We start from the raw sequence: 17,314 nt of genomic DNA on the forward strand, positions 1-17,314 counted from the left end.
TGACAATTTCGCAGGTATATACATACATATGCCAGAACATATCAAGTTATGCACTAAGCTTTTTTGAGTGTTTGAATGAGTGTGGCTGTTCTGTTTAGCTACACCATAGTGCAGTGACACAGAAGCACTTGTGCGAAAGAGTCTTCCTTTCTTTTTTTTTTTTCTTTTATTATTCATATGTGCATTACAGAGCTTGGGTCATTTCTCCCCCCTGCCCCCACCCCCTCCCTTACCACCCACTCTGCCCCCTCCCTCTCCCCGCCTCAATACCCAGCAGAAACTATTTTGCCCTTTTTCTAATTTTGTTGTTGAGAGAGTATAAGAGTCTTCCTTTCTAAGTTGGTAGAAACTGTGGATGATTAAGGGCATTTCTGGTTGAGATGACAGAGAGGTAGAAATGAGGGGCCTCTTGGTCTTTGAGCTCATCTAAGAATTACCTTTCTATTTTGCTTGCCCAGTGTTGCTTTTCCTATGTACAGTTTGCTGGGGCCTCTGTATGGAAGACAGAGTTTCCTAGTGACACCTAGTAGAAGATTCTCTGAGCCAGCCTGTAATGAAAGATTGATGGAACTCCAGGGTCTGCAGATGAAAGTTTAATCTAGGGTGTGTGTGTCTTGCCTCTGGGAGAAGGATCTTCAGGGAAAGAGCAATAATTCTCTCCCTGTGCTACAGTTTTATCTTGACCTCTAGAGCTAATTTCTTTTTAATATAGCCCCATGATAAGCACAGGCATCAGGATTTACTTGACCATTTTACTGATGTACACTGTGGTGATATTTTATCCCTTTAAAAGGAACTTCCTTGCCTCCTATAAATCATGCTGGCATGCTTGCTGTACTTAAAGCATAGACTAACCTTTAAAGAAGATTGTCCCCTAGAGGAAGGTGGGAGGGAATTTTCAAACACATCGGTCATGGTGGCACTGTCAGGTTGGTGAGCACATGAAGACAACAGTCTTCTGAGAAGCCTGTCCTCCATGTTGGTGACCAGCCCAGCGTATCTTCCAGCTTTTCTTGTCCACATGCATCAGCTCCGGTTGGTGAAACATGGGGGCTTGAGGCTGCTGTGTTTAGAGGGAGCAGTCGACTATAAGATTCCATAAAGATCTTCCATTTGGCACTTCAGAGTCCTGAACCAGGTGACAGATGGGTCTTTCTGGATGTAGCAGGAGGGAGCTGGATTGTGATTGTCCACAGTGGTTCTCTCTGTCATTCCTCAAAGTACCATCATCTTCTTGGACTCCTTGGAGCACTCTAAGAACAAAAGGAGAAGTCTTGGTGGAGAAATAGGAATAGAAACCACCCACATAAACATGGATGAGTGTCTGAGAGCAGAGAAAGTTGGAACCATTATAACCAGAGCTGCACCCAGTTATTGGCATGTCGTAGTGCTCACTCAGTGATTAGATGCCTGAAGAGTTGCCCAAAGCCTCACATTATCGCAAATGAGTGTGCAGTCACTGCTTTTCATACACAAGCTGTTGCCTTGAACCCAGTTCCAGAGCTGAAAATCCTGAGATTTTTTAGCTTTCCAGTGAGTCCAGTGACTAAGAGCATGATGCACAGTTGGTCACTAGGGAAGGAGATTCGAGAATGTGAGATAGACCTTAATGGGGTCTCACCGTGTGCAACTATGCCAATTTGTAGGGAGCTAGAGCACCTCAAGAAAAGGAGCCCTGGAATGGAAGTCCCTCCATTTGCAATTTAATCGTGGTTCTTTCCTTGCACTGACATTGGGGGACATTTGCTCAGTGTCCTAGTCCATCCATCTGAAGTGGGGACCGTCTCTAGGGAAGCAGAAATATAGAAGTGCCTTCAGAGAAGTACTGTGCACTGCTCCCAGTGAGACTGTCTATACTAAGGTGCTAGTACTTCCTTGAAATATTGTCCTGGGTCAACCATAGCATGCTATAAAAAATACAGAGAAAGTCAACATAGGAAGTGAGCATTATTCTGTCCTTGACATTATCTAAAAATTATCTTTACTGGTTCACTGTGCATCGTGACTGATGAGTGGAAACCCTTCACAGAGCTCCCCAGACCTACTTGTCAAAGGCTAATGTTGTTCAGAGCCTCCCAAATGGCTTGGTATTTTTCTTAAACACTTCTATTAAGCCAGGCTGGGTGTGTAAGTGTCAAAGCCATGTTAAAGCCTTGGAATATATATGCTGTTCAAACTGGTCATAGTTTGAACAACACTTATCTTGGTGAATGTTCCCAAAAAAGTTTTGAGCTGAGTATTCTACATCTTAATACTAGTGTTTAAAGAAAAAAAGATTCCATGTACTCTCAAATAATTTTGGGAGCCACTATTTGTAGTGTTCTACTCTCAGGGAGCACCCTAATATACCTCTTAGCTGTTGAAAGCTCTGAGCTGTTTTGCAAATAATATTCGGTGAGCAGAAAACACATTTTTTGCTTCATATCAGTGGACCACAGAGCATTTCTGGAGGCTGCTGGGTTAGAAAACACCGAGGAACACTGGTCTTGTGATTTTTTAGACTTTCATTTTCTGGGTATCTCACTCCCCACCCCCATGCCTTCTCTGAAAAGTGTTGTATTTTTCATCCTGTTTTGTTTTGTTTTTGCAGTACTGGCAGCTGAATCCAGGGCCCCATGCATGCTAGGCACGTGCCATAAAAGGTTGTGCTCTTATGAACACAACTTTAATTGCACTCTGTACAGTTGACACTATGAAGAACTCTCTACTTGTCTAGTAATACCATTACTGAGGTTTCCTTCCTGTTGGTAAATTGCTCTAACATAGAGAACTGATGTGAAAATTTCTTTGGAATTTTAGTATCTAGAAAATACTGTCTCTTAAAGAATTTGCCTGTAAGAATTTGTCTAATAGTAAAAAAGTTGCATAGTTTTTCATGTTTCCCTTTTTGCTAAGAAGTTTCAAGCTAAATTGATTTCTCATTTACCATAATTATCTTAGATAGAACCAGGTGACATTGCCATTTTTGTGTATCAGAAGTAATTGAATGTGGTTCCAACTAATATTTAGCCAGGTTGATTGATAAAATTGCTTCCTCTACCTTCTATTTGGTTTTTTATTTTTATTGTTTTGTTTTTTGCCACAGGGTCTTACTTTATAGTCCAGGCTGGCCTCAAACTCATGATCCTCCTTGCCTCAGCCTCCCAGGTGCTGAGATTATCTTAATTTGGTTTTTAAATTTTTTATTTTGAATATAAGACCCTGATAGACAATGTATTTTTTTATTATAAACTACTTAATTATTCTGGAAAGCAAATGGGACACAAATGTTAATAAACAAAGTCCAGTTGTACTGTCCCCTGTACCAACAGGGCTTTTAAATTTCAAGCTTCTCTGATTGCCTGGGAAGTGCTATGCATTTCTGAAACAGGAGTATTTCATTGTGCTTTTTCTTCCCTATAAAATCCCCGAGTGGCTAAAGAATAGCAAAGTTAAAAATATATTTCTATCACCAATTAATATTTATTGACCAATCCAAATGATATTTTTGGCTTCCTAAAAGGTAGCTTGCTTCCCAAACTGGTTTCCTCCACCACCAAGAATCCCATTGCACAGATAAGCAGCAGAGATTACTTAAAACATTACATGTAACAGAAGGGGTGAAATTTCTTAATATATTTCCACTACAACTTTTGTGGCCTGGAGTCATTATCTGTGCCCCTTTCTTAAAGGAAATGTTCTGATTTATGTCCGCATAGCTTCTAGCTTAAGAATTGCTTTGTCATTTTTATTGATGTAAAGGAAGCTGTAGAAGATATTTATTAAGAAATATAAAACCCAATACTATCCGTTAAATTCACTAAGTCAAGGGCTGAAAGTAAAAGATAAAGCATAAATGTGTCTTTACTGTACAGAGTCTTTTTAAAAAGAGAGAGAAAACAGTATATATCTTAAACCTTCAAAATTTGAGTCACCTATAATCATAGCATTACTAATCACCTCTGTTAGAGATTATACAAAAGAAATATTTTAATCAGAGCAGGAGGAAATGGCTGTCATAATTCAGAAGGGGATGCAGTAGGTTTTATTGAGCTTTAAAATTACGATTTAACCATGTTTGTTCCTGTATATTTTTAATTGATGTGGTGAAAAACTGGCTTGCTTTATATCCCAAGCCACATCATCCTTACTCCTAACTCAGGGTGTCAGGCTGCAGAACTCCTTTTCTGCCTGCTTTCTTCCTTTGCTGTGGTCCTATACGTCTCCACGGATTTATTAGATACCTATTTGTTAAGTCCCCATCATGTGTCAGCCACTAGGCTTAGCACCAAAGACGCGGGCATGAGTGAGAGCTTCTTGGTCCTGCTCTCACGGTGAGCTGAGTGGAAGAGGCCGGCCATTGCATGGCCATTGAATCCCAGGAGGCCCTTTGTGCTAACCATCAAGCCACATACAAATGTTACATGGGATTGCTGTCCTTGAGTCTTAGTCGAGGTCCCGCCTCTTCTGTTAGCCTGTCAACATTTCTGTCAGTCAGCACAGGCTAGCTCGTGCTGCAGTAACTTCTCCTGGTAGTAGCCCTAATTCTGTGCCCAAAGCAAATGATGCTAGGTTTAGACTACACTGTTGCCAACCATATGTAAAATTTCTGCCTGGAAAGAATAGCACATACCACTTTGGCTAAAGCAAGAGCCACAAGCAAGCCTGACTTCAAAGGGCCAGGAAATGTACTCTTCCCTGGGAAGGGAACTGGGTATTCATACCACGCCCTTCGAGCTCTTTCGTCTCTGCACTCACGTAGACCTTTATGGTGCCTGATCTTTTCAGCCTTCTATGGTCACTTAACATTGCAGGTGTGCCTGTCTCCCCAGTGAAATTGTGAATTCCTTGACAGTCAGCCTGTCTTGTATTGCTTTATATGTGATGTAACATGATGCTGTCCTTACATTTACTGCTTAAAATACTTAGGGTTTTGTGAAGGCTAAAGTGAGAGGAGAATAATCAGAACTGTGTATATGTCATGACATGCTTTATAGTTTACTAAGGGTCTCTGTCCTTTAGGGGGCTTAGCACATATTATTGTGCCCCTTTTATAGATGAGAAAACTGAGGTCTAGAACTTTTACGTGAGTTGCTCAGTGTATACAAAGAAGTGGATGAGCTATGTCTGAAACCTTGACTTCTAACTCCTGGACCAGTACTAGACCTACTTGTTTAGGCAGGTGCTAGAGGCTGGCCTGGACAAAAAGCAAGACCATGTTTCCAAAATCAGCAGGGCAAAAAGGGCTGAAAGTGTGACTCAAGCAGTAGAGCACCTGCCTGGAAAATGTGAAGCCCTGGGTTCAAACTGCAGTACTGCAAAAAGGGAAAAATAATAATAACCCTTAACCTAGTCACATCTCTAAGACTCTTTCCTTAGGCAACATTCACAGGTTCCGGGGATGAGGAGCTGATTCTGGAGTCATTGTTCAGCCTACTAGAGCTCGTTTCTCACCTACTCTGCCCCTCCATCCTCTACACCTACTCCCTGTCCTTCTGGGTGGTACAGTTCACATGGTGTCTTAGAAGGATCTTTGGAGGGAGCGACAACCCTGGTGGATTCTGGGATCTGCCTCTCCATGGCCATGGGACTCTAGGTAATTTATACCCCCTGTGCCTCAGTTTCCTCTGGTAGAGCTGGAAGCTTTGGAAACTCTGCAGCAGGGTTTGAGATAATAATTGGAAGGGGGCCTGGCCCAGGCACCTGGCTCCTAACAGGCACTTGTAGAGACCCCGTCTCTCCCACAGCACGGTTCCACACTTAGACTCCCTTCATCTGTACCCATGGTGTTGGCCTAGAGGGCTGGATGCAGAGGCTGATGTGGGGTGAGACTCCTCCAGCACCTCCTCCGGTTTTTTCATTTCCTCAGTGAAGTTAAAAACATACAATATTTATGAAATAGTTTGTCATCCTTTCCTAAAAGGGTTACTTCATTTCATGGGTGAACAGTTTATTGCCAGAGAACAGTGTCTTTCCCAAAATGATGGATAGTGTGGTGGTGCCCCAAGTCTCCAGACATTTGGATGCTTTTCTCTCTGCCATTTCAGCTGGAAGGTGGTACAGTGTGGTGCATATCCGTTCATACTCTGTTTATTTCAGGAGATGGCCAGTGGGATGATCAGGGGACTCTTTGACCTCATCCTTTTCTATTTCTAAACTAGTATTGTTGGTGCTTATGAATTCCAGTAAACTTTAGTATTTACTAAATATTGGGTGTTAGTAATAAATACTGTACATAATAAGTCTTTATAGGTAATGAGTCCATGAAGAAAAATAATTGTATAATTGGCAGAGAAACTAATACAAAGGTATAAACCAAGAACTAGCAAAGCTGTTTTTTCTCATAAGCTTTTAGGGTTTAAAGAGTTCTAAAAATTAAACTTCAAAAGAACAAATAATCCAATTAATAAATGGCAAGTGAATTAAACAGACAGTTCTCTGAAGAGAAAGAATAAATGGTTAATACACAAAGCAGTGCTCACACCCTTAGTCATAAAGGAAATGCAAATCAAAACCACACTGAAATTCAGTCTCACACCAGTCAGAATGGCCATGATCAAGAAAACAAATGACAACTACTGGCAAGGATGCAGGGGAGAAAAGGAACCCTTATACACTGTTGATGGGAATGTAGATTAGTACAACCACTGTGGAAATCAGTATGGAGGTTCCTGAAAAAAACTAACAGTAGACCTATCTTAGTACCCTGCCATATATAGACATATGCCCCTCTTGGGCACATATCCAAAGACGTTTAACACCACATACAGGAGGGATACTTGGAGCTGGAAACATGCATAAAGGGACAGAATGCTTGCCTGGCGAGCATGAAATCAGCTGCTGCTTTTCTGGACTCTTGGGCAAGTTACTTAACCCTCTCAGTACCTCGGTCAGCTCATGAGACAATGAATGACATTGCCAATTTCCTGGGAGCGGTGGGCGATTCCTGTCAGGACCTGAGAACAGTGTGTGGCACACTCATAGTGCACTGGTCCTGCGGTCGTTAGATCTGTTCCTGTCCTCACTGCTAGCCTCTGTCCCCTGCAGGCTGTTTCCAGGCTCTGCCTGATGTGACCAACAGGAGTCACTGGAGTCTAGAGGAAGGAAGATCGAGAGTACCTGTCCCTTCTGTCCACCTTGGGTGGCATCAACCACACCAGCTGGGTCTCCAGGGCTCCAACCTCTGCACAAGCCAACCATAATGTGACTTCTTTCGAGTGGTCCTGGGCCCTGGTTCTGTCACCTTCTCCCTAAGAGAGGACTAGCCATAGCTACCCACTGCCCCATGCTGGCCTTTCAACTGTTCCATCCCCCATGTCACCAGTTCTACCAAATTCTCTGTTTCTAATATTTCAATCAATTTTTGTTTTCCTGCTTGTGCCCTGACTCATAAACACTGTGCAAGCATTTATTGTCTTACGGTTATTGTCATTGTTCACAGGAAACTGAAACTCAGGAGGGGAAATGAATTAACTAGGATCCCATAGCTAGTGAGTGACAGGTCCTAGCATAATTTCACTTTCTACTAGCCTTTGGACCCTCAATTCTAATTAGTTTGGATTCACAATTTCTTGTCCGAGGACCTCCCTCTTTTTTGGATCCCCTGCATATCAGAGGCTCTACCTGGACATGGGCTAAGAATGCAGCCATCCAGTCTGCTTTTGGAGTCATGCTATTTGAGTTTTGAGTGACCTCAGACCTCCATGGGCTTTACCATCTTGAAGGTTGGAAGTGTCTGTTCAAGATTGCTATGGTTTGGATCTTGAGTGTGCCCATGTGTTAAAGGTTTAGTCCCCCAAGGTTGCACTATTGAGAGGTTGTAGAAACTTTAAGAAGGAGAGCCTAGTGGGAGGTCTTTAGGTCACTGCGGTGTGCCTTGAAGGGGATTGTGAGACTCTGCCCCCCTCCTCCCTTTTTCTGCTTCCTGGCCATGATGACTTCTGCCGTGATGTGTTGCCTCACTACAGGCCCAAAGCAAGGGGGACAGTTCATTGAAGACTGGAACCTCCAAAACTGTGAACCAAAATAAGATTTTTCTCTTTATAAGTGACTATCTCAGATATTTTGTTGCAGTGACAGAAGGCTAACTTAACACAAAGATCAACAGAAAACAATTTGAGCCATCTTTACAAAGGCAATTTGATTGTCTTCTGGAACCCTGAGGCAGAAGGATGGCCAAGCCTTGAGAACAGACCAGGGGCTGATGTAGCATACAGATGCCCTTCTGCCTTTTACCTTTCTTCTTGGGTCCATTCTTTTCTCTAATTCCTAGCTAATGTAATAGAGCATGATCATGTGTATCTCTTTTCCAGCCAGTGTAAGAGTGTATCTCTCACCAAATTCCTGAGGGCGGAGACCGTAACCCAGCGGGCCACCCTGGTCTAATAAGCTATGCAAGGCCCACCTGATACAATATGACCACTGTGGCCACATGGGTTGGGAGAGAGTAGAGTTTCCCAGAAAAGGGGGCCAGGACAGACAAGCCAACAAGAGTTCAACGCGGAGCTCATTTCAAGATTGCAAACAGCCCAATAATCACGGCCATCTCAGCTGCTGTACTTGGGTGCCTTCCATTTGCCAGGCATTGTGTCAGTTAAATTGCATTTCCTTTGTGTGCATATGTGTGTGTTTTCTTTTTAATTTCAGTTGTCCTTCTGAGCACATGATAAAAGCGAGAGCACGCAAGGGAGGGGTGAGGATAGGTAAGACACCTAAAAAATTAGCTAGCATTTGTTGCCCTTAATGCAGAGAAACTAAAGCAGATACCTTAAAAGCAACTGAGACCAATAGGAGAAGGGGACCAGGAACTAAAGAAAAGGTGAGATCAAAAAGAATTAACCTAGAAGGTAACACACACGCACAGGAAATTAATGTGAGTCAACTCCCTGTACAGCTATCCTTATCTCAACCAGCAAAAACCCTTGTCCCTTCCTGTTATTGCTTATACTCTCTCTTCAACAAAATTAGAGATAAGGGCAAAATAGTTTCTGCCGGGTATCAAGGGGGTGGGGGGAAGAGGGAAGAGGCGGAGTGGGTGGTAAGGGAGGGGGTGGGGGCAGGGAGGAGAAATGACCCAAGCATTGTATGTACATATGAATAATAAAACAATAAAAAAAAAGAAACCAGTAAAAAAAGAAAAAGAAAAGTAGAATGCAAAAAAAAAAAAAAAATTTCAGTTGTCTTAAGATATCTTAAAAGGCAGGTTTCCTTATTTGCATTTTACAGATGAGAAAAGACCAAGGGGAAATTACACACTGGTAGAACAGAAGACTGCAAAGGCCCACTAAATGTCCAAAATTTTTACTTCTTGTAGAAATTAAAACATCAATTCAGAGTATCAGTGCTGTTTAGTTACTATTGATCAGAAATTATGATTAGTGGTTAAATATACCTTTGATTAACAGAGAAAATGGGGTGGGGATATAGTGCATATTAAAATTAGAAATCCTTGATGACTAAAATAATAAAATTACTCTGTGGTGATTAAAAGAACTAATTTAGTCCAACCACTATTCTTTAAATATAAAGAATTTATCTCCCTTATGGGAAGTCCCTTCAACTTCTAAGATGATTCAGAGTTTGGAATTACTGATTGGGTCTCCTGAATATATTCAGGAGTCTTTAAATATACATATTCCATTCAATTAATAAGTCATGGGTTGGTTGAATTCATCATCAGCGCAGTCAGAAGTCATCAGAGTAGACTGGCGCTTCGGGCATTCACTGGTGTCCTTTGGGTTAGTTCTGACATGTTCTCACACCATGTTTTTCTAAAACTCAGATTGCTCACTATTAAAATTAGCCACTGGAGTGCTGTGTTCCTAAAAGGAAATTGCAAAACGTCTTCATGTAGTTTTCCCCTTTTCGCTCCAAAAAAAGAAAAAAAATGGTTTCAGGTAAGAAGGTAGAAACCATGGCCGTGGGCAGTGATACGCTGACTTGAGTGCGCATGAGACTCGCAGAAGTCCGTAGGAAACGCAGCTCTGCTCCCCATCCTTCCGGGGTCTGATTGCACGGGTCCTGAGAACTTACATTTCTAACAAGTTCCCAAGTGATACTAATCCTGTCTGTGGACCACACTTTGAAAGCCACTGTTCTTAGCTGAAGAGACCATTTACAAGAATAAGCACAAATGCTTTCAGACTTGCAGTTTTTTTTTTTTTTAATCTTTTCTTTTTTGGTGCTGGGATCGAACCTAGGGCCTTGCATATGCTAGGCAAGTGCTGTACCGAGCTACATTCCAGCCCAGACATGCAGCTTTGACAGAAGGTAATAGCAGTGGCAGATTTAAATAATCAACCTGTTCAACCACCAGGCTTCATTCTTTGCTGGGAACTCAATTTGTAATATATGAATTTCCTTTCTTTGAAATGGAAAGATAAATATACAAAGGAGGATTTACCATTATGATTATGAACCCCTAGCCCAGTGCTGGTGGCTCACAGCTGTAATCCTAGCTACTCAGGAGGCAAGGATCAGGAGGATTGAGCCAGCCCAGACAAATAGTTTGCAAGACCCTATCTTGAAAATACCCAACACAAAACAAGGGCTGGTGGAGTGAACTCAAGTGGCAGAATGTCTGCCTAGGAAGTGGAAGGCCCTGAGTTCAAACCCCAGTACAAAAAAAAAAAAATTCAGAGCCCCTTTCAAGGCTTGGGAGGAGGCCTAGTGGTGAGTTCACACGGGTCTTATAAAAATTGCAAAAGGGAGATAATTTTTTTTCTTTAAGAGATACCGGCCAAGTTTTAAATCCCTTAAACCTAGCTCAGCCCCTGATAATTTATTAGTAGCATTAGCTAATATATATGAAAGGAATACAGGTTGTGACAAAGAGAAGGTTTCTGTAGCTTAAGCAATCAGGAATAAGGGCAGATGGGGACTTTGTGAATGTTAACTGAACGAGCTTGTGGGACATCTAGGCAGATGAAAACCATGTTGACCTTAGCTCACTCCCTCAGTGATCACCTTGCTCTTTGTGTGTGAGATGCATCCATGTGCTTGAGACAAGAGCAGATTTGGAAAATGAGACACATTCAAATTTGCCTTCATCCCCTACAACTCAATTCACTCATTCTCTCATTGTCTAATTTAATATGGCCAGTAGGGCGCTGTGGCATGATAGATAGGAAAAATATAGATATGCATATGATAGATAAGAAATATGAAAAATGCTCTCGAGAGAGAAAGGGCCACACAGATGTTAGCGCATAGTAGCCAGGCAGTGTTAACACATAGTACACTAATAGCTCATGCCAATACAATGCTTACTCTAGGGCTGGAGATGGTAGAGTATCTGCCTAGCAAACTCAAGGCCCTGAGTTCAAATCCTGACCCTGAGTCTAGTACCACAAATTAAAAAGAGAAAGAAAGAAATGCTTAACCTACTAGTAGAATTACCTGCTCGACCAATAATTGGCAAAGTTTTTCTGCAAAAGGCCACACAATAAGCATGTTAGGCTAGGTGGGGAATTCTGTGCCTGTCTTAACTGTTCAACTTTGCCATTGTTAGCTGGGTTTCCATAACTCTTTATTTATTAAGAACAGGTGCAGTCTGATGATATACCCAAATTGATACAAAATGGCACTATTAGGAACTTTGAGTTGTGAAGATTAAATCAATACCAGCAATTATAATTGTTAATTTATTTTAAAAACACTGCAGAATGAGAATGCCAGCAAAGTGTGTCTGCTCTAGTGTCTTAGTCTTTTGTTGATTTCTCTTTAAGGCCACGTATGTAGACTAGGCAAAGCCAAGTGGAGAGAAGGAGGGGCAAAGTGAAGAACTGTTCCTGTTCAAAATTCTAGCTGGCTTCTTTTCAAGCTTCTTTGGCCCCAGAAGTGGCAATAACAGGGTCACGTCCCGAGCCCACTTTCCTCGGGGACTGAGCCTCAATAACAAGCTCCTAAGAATGGAGTTTTGTGCCCGCCAAGAAGTAAAAGTGGCTCTATTTTGTGATCACTTACTTATTTTTTAATGATTTCTAATGTGCCCGGGTTTGTGAAGACTGAGATAAAGCAGAAGAGCTTTAGGAAAGCCATTAAAAGATGGTTGCCCACATCTTAGAAGAGAGTTAATGGTGAACCACGGATGAAGCTGCCATCACATTCCCAAACGGCTTTTGTGTGAACTGCTTTCACTTTCTGTGGAGTGAGACTGCTGGATGGTTGGAGACCGCGTTCAACCTGGAGAAACTGCCAGGAGTAGCTGCTCCACATTGCATTCTCACCAGCAAAGTCAAAGAGCTCCATGCTCAGCAGCCTCCCAGTGCTTGGCATCGCTGGGCTTTGTTTGTTTGAGGGGTTTTGTTGTTACTACTATTTTTAGCATCCTGAAATGGGTGAAGTGAAAACTCCTTGTGGTTTTAATCTATATTTTCTTTGTAATTAATGGTATTGACATCTTTCATGTGCTTATGAAAACCATATGTCTTCTTTGGTGATGTATTTGTTCACATTTTTAAATTTTTTTCTTACTATCAACTTCATCTGTAATTGCCCCAAGTTTGAAACAATGTAAATATCCATCCACTAACAGAGGGATCAACTATGATACGTCCTTACAGTGGAATTCTCAGCAGTAAAAAGAAATGAACTGATAGACTCAGCAGTTATGTGGGTGAAGAAATGAGAGTCAAGAATCTATAGATGCTACATAATTCCATTTATATGACCGTCTAGAAAAGGAAAGATCAGAGAGATAGAAACTGGATCCATGATAGGCTGAAGATGAGGGAAGATAGGATTTTTTTTTTTTCCTTCCCGGCAACTTCTTTTGGCTTCACTCCACTTGCTCCTACTGTCTTATCCCCGCCCTGCCTTCCCAGCCATGAGTCACCATCAATTTGAGCTGAGTTTCTGATGCAGACATACAAGTGTGACTTTTCTCTAGTTGTAATCATGGAAGTTGCCAGACAGCCAGCTTCTCCTTTGGCCCCCATTCCCTTTGCTGAGTGAGTGGAGAGATCTTTACACTTGGAGCACCCGTGCCCATCCTTCTGGTGCTGCTTCCCAGGGACAGAAGCCAGGAGTTGAGTAGGGATGGGGCTGAGCATTTTAGGCATTGAATGCTATGCCGGTTCTGTTAGGATTCTGAGTCCTAGAAGAGAACGATTTTTGTGCAGTCCCTACCCTCCACTTGGCATGGGAACTGTTAGGAGGAGGAGAGATAAGTTGAAACTCTTTACAGTCCAGTGAATGCCAGGGAATTGCCCACAGTCTTTGGTCTAGTGGGAGGTTGTGTTTGCTGAATATTGCATAAAGAAAATGAGTATGTTGCCTGCTTAGGGCTTGGAAGTCTTCCACATCCAAAGATTTTTGTTGTACACATACATTTATTATAAGTAGCCTTTGCATTTTGTAAGGCAGAACAGGGAAACTCCACCATTGGTTGGGAAAATATCTTTTCTTTCCTTTTTTATTTTTTAATTTTCTGTGAGAACTGAGTTAAAGAGATGCTGTGGTAAAACCCAGAGGCCTTTTAGATAAAGGTCACACCCTGATGTGGATGCAAGCCACGCTTCTGCTGTGCCTAACAGATTTTATAGGGCAGTGGAGTTTCTCTTGTACAAATACACAGCGCAGACTCCTCCTATGGCACCATCGGGGAGACAGCCCTGTCAAGTAAGGCAGGAATACTACTCTTGGTCCCCAATTCCCTGGCATTCATTGCTTAGGATCATTGTAGATCTGAACTGAATTCGACTTTGCTGTCTGACAAAGTGGTATTACTATTGACTGGATAAGAATGTGGGCATCACCTAGGAGCTTTTTAGAGCTCTGCGCCAGGCCTAATGAGTCAGAATCTGCGTTTCAGCCATTTCCTAGATCGTACATTTGCACAGGGAAGTTTGAAAGGTGTGGATTCAGGCCAGGGTCCTGCCCAGACATCCTGCCTAGTTTGCCGTTCAGGCCCTATGTGACCCTCAGCAGTGTACCCTTGGTGAGTGTTCCTGATGTCCACGTGGAGGTGGGTGTGGGTGCAGGCCACCTGGCTATAAATGAACCTAATCAATCCTGGGTGCTGAGATGGGTGCCAAAAATCCAAAAACAAGTAGTGTGTAGTTGCCTCCTTCAAAGAGCTCTGTGTATAGCTGGGACACCAAAAGCCTGCAATTTCCTTTGACATTTGACTTCTTCAGTCCACACTCAGTCTCCATCTTTGAAATAGATAGTCAGTGCACAGCCCACAGGATACTTGCCTCTAAAGCCTTTGTTTGGGTCAACTGTGGGGGGAGGAGGATGTCTGCTCCAGACATATTCTTGGATTATGCAATGTGACGTGAAGGTTGTTTAAATACAGTCTCAAGTGTTAAAGGGATATTCAGAGCATTCCTTCCTCCTAAATTCAGGAAGAGTTTCAAGTGGCTTCTGGTTCAAAGCTGCTTTTACCTTTGGCGGAGGTAATGTAAGGGCTTTTATGTGGATGGTATTTAAGAAGAGTTCAAATTCATACTTACGTATTTTCTAGTAGCGTGTTTTCTAGGAACAAATTGTAACGCTTTGTTCTAAATGAGTTAAAGAGTGTGAACTTTGTTATGACAACCCCATGACTTTCTTGTTTAAAGTTTATACTCATCTAATCAAACAAATTGAAATTGGATTATGTCTGTTAGACATTATAGCAGTTGTTATCCAGTCTGAAAGAAGTAAAATTGATTTTTCTATGCTACGAGGGAACATCGTAGGTTTGTGGTTTGCTGGTTGAATTTTCAATTAGTTTTATATGGGAGACAGAAAGATAAAGTGGCTGGTTTTTCCCCTTAATACATTATGCAAATAAACTGTACTACTTCATGCTAATTAGGAAGTAAGATGACTTTAAAAATTTGGTGATCTGCTTTCATATTTTTATAAAGCCTGTCAGGTTTTCAAAGTGGATAATAATTTTGAGGAGCATTTTTATTTTTAGAAAGAAAGAGAAGAATAATACTTATACTACTCAGTTACTACAGTAACAGCCACCCTATTTATCAGGGAATGAGCTGCAAGTGTGCTAGAATTTCACTTTTAACCAAACCTATTTTAAATTTGCCTTCATTTGCAGACATCTTTTGTGTGCTGCTCTGTGTAGGCACTGCGCCCAATGCTAGGGACTCTGAGTTGATCTAACATAGGTCCTTTTCCAAGAACAAGTGTTTTGTCACCACTGACTACTCAAAAGAAGAGTGATAGGCCAGAGAGCACAAAGGCAAGAGTGAGGAAAGGGGACTGACTCAGAAGCAGGTGTTTGCAGAATGGACATTTGTTCTTTTTTTTTTTTCATTTTTCTTTTATTATTCATATGTGCATACAAGGCTTGGTTCATTTCTCCCCCCCTGCCCCCACCCCCTCCCTTACCACCCACTCCGCCCCCTCCCTCTCCCCCCCCTCAATACCCAGCAGAAACTATTTTGCCCTTATTTCTAATTTTGTTGTAGAGATAGTATAAGCAATAATAGGAAGGAACAAGGGTTTTTGCTGGTTGAGATAAGGATAGCTATACAGGGCATTGACTCACATTGATTTCCTGTGCGTGTGTGTTACCTTCTAGGTTAATTCTTTTTGATCTAACCTTTTCTCTAGTACCTGTTCCCCTTTTCCTATTGGCCTCAGTTGCTTTAAGGTATCTGCTTTAGTTTCTCTGTGATAAGGGCAACAAATGCTAGCTAGTTTTTTAGGTGCTTTATATGTAAAAGCATTACATGTTGATTACATTGTCACTTAAAAACTAGAAAAGGTGTTAATTTGTTAACTTATTATATGTAATCATTACTGTGAACATATATGTCAGGCAATGTGCTTGCTGCTGAAAATACAGTGAGGAGCATTCCCCAAGATCACTCTCAGTCTGATAATTTGCTAGAAGGATTCATAGCAGTCACCGAATGCTGTTATTCTCAAGGTTTATTACCAGGAACGGAGACAAAGTGAAATGCACCATGGGACGAGATGCATAGGGCAGACTCCAGACAAGTTCCAATGTGAACTCTGTAGTTGTCCTTTCTCTGGGGAGCTGTGGACAGCATAACTTGGCTGGTTTTGCTGTGTGACAGTACTCTGTAGTATACAGTATTGTCAACAACAGAAGCTCTTCTGAGCCTCAATGTCTAGAGTCTTCAGTGGGGATCCGTCACTTGGCATGATTGACTGGTCCAGGGACTGCTCTCAGTCTCTGGCACCTGCAGAGGTGTTGCTGATACTGCAGGCCCAAGGCCCCCAGGCAAATAGCCACACTTCTATCAAGCATAGCATCCTAACTTCTTAGAGATTTCCTTGCAGAAGCCAAGGCAAATGCCAGACCTTTCTTTGGCCAAGATTAAATTCTTTACCGCACAAGAACAACATCAGACTCTATTGTAAGTTTATAAAGATCACCATAAAGTGAAGGAGGTGCTAATAAGTGAATGGTTATCCAGATATGTAATACCAAACTGCAACAAGAGCTGTGAAAGAAAGCCTGGGATATTGTGAGGAGGGCGCTGCCAGTTAGGAGAATTTCCTAGAGGAATCAGTGTTTAGACTGAGTTGTAAAGCATAAGAGGTCAGGTCATTGCAGGGAAGAGCATTTCAGGAAGAAGGAACAGGAAGTGCAAAGGCTCTGAGGTGGAAATAGCTGGGCAGGTTCCAGAAACTGGAAGAAAATGAGGCTGAAGCAGAGAGAAAGAGGAGGGAATGTGGTTGCAGCAATGGCTGGAGAGAGACACAGGAAACCAATCCCAGGTGGCCTCAGAGACCCTGAAAGCAATCATGGATTTCATTTCCAGTGTAATGGGAGACCGGGGCAGGGTTTTAAAGCAAGGATACTCACATTTGTGACTTTTTATTCTTAAGGGAGAGACAATGGTGGCTAGGACTAGGGTGGTGGCATGGAGTTGGAGGGGGGGGGCAGGTTTGAGAGAACAGTAGGACATAGCATTGACAGGACTTATCAAGCATGACTGCCCTGCCAGCAGACCCTCAGCTGTCACATTGTGCCATCACCCAGTGGGCATCCACAGTCACATCTCTGATTTGTTGCTTCCACCCTGTTATAGTCAGAGAATGAGATAACAGAACTCATTGGAATTCTGTGTATAGAAGGAAGGATAGCCTTCGAAGGATGACAGGTGCAGGCCATTGAAAGTGAGGCTGGCAATGTCCAAGCCTCAGATCCACCCCCAGCCTCACTTCCAGTCTGGGCTATGTCCAAACTGTTAATACTGAGAGGTTAATTGTAAATAATTCTTCTAAATAGCTGAGATGTACCTGGTCATACACTCGGATCTCTATGAGTTAAATCCTGCTTTCCTTGAAGAGACACTTGTTAACAAGTAAAGCCTAATCTAAAACTGTCAGCACAGAGTATGGCACTTGGGAG

The 17,314-nt window shown here is 42.2% G+C and overlaps 1 protein-coding gene across 16 annotated transcripts in view; it reads left to right on the top strand.

The window, feature by feature from the left end:
* Apbb2 (amyloid beta precursor protein binding family B member 2) overlaps positions 1-17,314 on the top strand; it is a 326,509-nt gene that overhangs the window by 273,470 nt on the left and 35,725 nt on the right. The gene's annotated exons all lie outside the window — the stretch shown is intronic.

This window comes from Castor canadensis, chromosome 9 (assembly GCF_047511655.1).
Source record: "Castor canadensis chromosome 9, mCasCan1.hap1v2, whole genome shotgun sequence".
NCBI classification, from domain to species: domain Eukaryota; kingdom Metazoa; phylum Chordata; class Mammalia; order Rodentia; family Castoridae; genus Castor; species Castor canadensis.